Source organism: Streptopelia decaocto (assembly GCF_964273445.1).
Source record: "Streptopelia decaocto genome assembly, chromosome: Z".
Taxonomy (NCBI): Eukaryota; Metazoa; Chordata; class Aves; order Columbiformes; family Columbidae; genus Streptopelia; species Streptopelia decaocto.
In genome coordinates this window covers 63,598,228-63,601,254 of record NC_138657.1, presented here as the reverse complement: position 1 = coordinate 63,601,254, position 3,027 = coordinate 63,598,228, and the positions used below count along the sequence as shown (strand labels likewise).

The following is a 3,027-nucleotide window of genomic DNA, read 5'->3' as shown; positions in this document are numbered from 1 at the left end:
AAGTATTTGATAACGTACTATGCTGATATGATGGTATCTGGGTGCTTCTGTGACTCATCCAAAATGATAAACAAATAGTTGAAAGGCTTATTTGCTTTTCTAGCTTTCTGAAAACTTAACAAAAAGGAATATATTGAAGGTTTTATCTTATATTCGAATGTGTTAGATAAAGGGCCGAGTTTCCTTCGGTGTTGTTAGTTACAAACTGACAGATCTTTCCCAAACTAAGTATTTTGTCTCCCTTTTCTTCTAAAGATTCTTTTGCAACCTACCATGTGTTTACAGAGTGAATATACTTTTCTGATAGGCAGCTATTGAAGAAGTGATGGGGGTAAGGAAATTCACAGAATGTATTGGAATTTCAGTCCTTTTTTTTTTTTTTTTTTAAAAAAAAATAAGAACACAAACAGCATTTCGGACTCAGAACTAAAATTACAGTAAGTGTTTAAAAGATGTTGGTGGTCTCCTTTGTAAATGTATACCTACCCTAACCAAAGAATACTCACAAATCATTGCTTTGAGAAACAATTTTAAAATTAAAATTTTTTCAACATGACCTATACACTGAATAACAAACATGCAATTGCAGATTATTGACAGCAGAAAAATGTGAAACCCACCTAGGGTTTCTCTTCAGTCCCCCCTTCTTTCCCCATTGACTGATTTTACTCTTAGGTCACTCTTTAGTGGACCTTGATGCATTTTGCTGAAGTCAGTTAAGGCTTCAGAAAATTCATTGGCCTTCTCAAGATCATGTGTAAATGATCATACCCAGGCAGCAAGGTATTTATTCACTGATGATCACATAAGTGTCCATGTTATACACAATCTTTGGGAGATTCCAGCTATATCTTATGCTACCTTGTCACAGGTATATTTTTCTGTTAAAGAAGAATTTTTTGAAAAGCAACCTGGGAATGATTTTGTGCTAGAAGTTACTTGTCACTCCCTTTTGAAAAGTAGCCACCAGCAGTCATATTTAAACTTTAAAAGTTAAAAGCATTTTATTCCATTGGTACCTGAAACCAAGTGCCAAATGATGTAAGTTGCATGTTATGACATTAATTTTAACGTTCTTCTTTCTTCAGACTTGTTGCAATTTTCCTGGTGATTAACAAGAACCAATACAGTGTGATATGGTGCATTTACACTGCTTTCTGGTTAATGTGAAATATATTTTTGAGGAATATTGTTAAAAATAACTACTTTGTGACAGAATAAGCTTGTTTTAAAATAGTCCTTTACCTATTCTGGTCTTTGTGCTATGTATCTCAGGCCACTCAAGTCAATGAATTCAGACCAGGTCACATACTTGTTTACTGCATTTTCCTATGTCTGGACAGGTATTTTCTATCTGCTTTCAAATTCAACTCTGGATCATCCCTTCTCCCTAAAAAGAAACAAATCTGAATTCTGAAACAGCTTTAAAAGGTCTCTATCAATACTGAGCTCACCGTCCTGTTCTATGTAATCCAGAGCAAGTCCTCTGTTATCTTCATGAAGAACCTGCTCTGGGCAAGGCATAAATCATACATTTGTGCTGTGTTCCTTACATATAGAAGTTGACAGAGGCAGACACCGGGGCAGTGACACCACAGAAAGGAGGGAATGCACTTACTGAATTGACTTGCACTGGGTGGGTTTCAGCACAAAACCGTATTTTTTATTTAATGAAGCTCTGAGATAGTAGTTCTGTATGACTGACCCAAAAGACATATGGGAAGTGAATTCATAATACATATGAGAATCAGTACTGTGTTTGCTTAATTTACAAAACCTTAAGATGTTGCACTGAAATAGTCTCTCTGATGTGTTACTCTGCCTGGTTGGTGCTGTCATCGCAGCTGTGAGAAATGCCATATGTAGATAGATTCTGGACTGTATACAAACAAAGTCAAGTACTTGTACGTTTTGAAATGAGAGACTCCAAAATGCTTGTGCAACAGAAGTAGAGTTAGAATTTCTTCCCCTTGAGGTCTTGTAGAAGATTCCTCTGCTACTTTGAGTGTATTAGGGACCTTACTTCATTGTCACACATCCTCCAGCTAGGCACTGGAAATGCAGAAGGGTTTGAAAGAGTTTGGAAATTGTCTGTGAACCCTTCATTGAGAGTTCTGAGAAAACATTAGTCCCAGGTAACCCCAGGCACTTTCTAAATTTAATAGAAATAGCTGTCAGAATGTGAAGTGGGTTGATCCACAGCTACGTTCCCTCTCAAAACTGCCTTTAGGTGGCTGTCCCTGTTGGGAGGCTGCAGAAGAGGAGGTTAAGGAGGGTTGGTGGTAGGCTCTGTGATGCTTTCTTTGTACTTCAAAAGGGTGTTTCTGGAGTCACTGCTGCAGCAATTCTGTTTGAAGGAAAGCTGAACCTCTTGATGGAGTTGCTGTGACTCGAGGCTGGAGCATAAAGTTCTAGTGAACAGGAAGTTGCTCCAAGATTTTTTTTCAGGAAGTCTTTGTGCTGCTCTTAGGAGTTGATTTCTTGAAGTGATGAAGTGATCCATAGGGATGCTTGGATTTCCCAGGGTATGCCTGATATCTAGAGCTCTGACGAGCAGCAAATCCATGGAGCTCATGAGGATTTGTGTGAAGCAAATGACCACGTTTTGTCAATTCTAGACATTCTGTGTTACTCTGTGAAGTTGCATGAGGGTAAATAGGAAGGCACACAGGCAGATCCCAGGCTGGCCATGGTGTTACTGAGTCTTACAATCTATGAGAAAGACATAGATATATTAAAAAAAAAAAAAAAAAAAAAAATCAACAATTAGTCTCTTACTCTGTGAGACACTCAATAAAGGGTCAAGATAGAGGGGATGGTTGAGCTTCGTAATTCCATTCAAAAGTTAGAAGAGAAAGTTGTTTATCACTGATGGAGAATAACACTTTTTCCCTACCAAGTGCATTGTTTCTTAAATCTCTCTTTAGAATAAAGAGGTAGTAAAAGAGGTCTGGCCTGATAATCCTGTATTACTGGGAACTCATTACTAAGCCCACCAGCAGTCAGAAGACCTTCAGTGCTGATGGT

General features: G+C 38.0%; 1 long non-coding RNA gene across 1 annotated transcript in view; it reads right to left on the bottom strand.

The window, feature by feature from the left end:
• Nucleotides 1–393: 393 nt before the first annotated feature.
• LOC309451122 overlaps nucleotides 394–3,027 on the bottom strand; it is a 7,955-nt gene continuing 5,321 nt past the window's right edge. Inside the window, exon 2 of the long non-coding RNA XR_014186187.1 lies at nucleotides 394–2,712. This is a non-coding gene — a long non-coding RNA (uncharacterized lncRNA). The remainder of the gene's footprint in view (nucleotides 2,713–3,027) is intronic.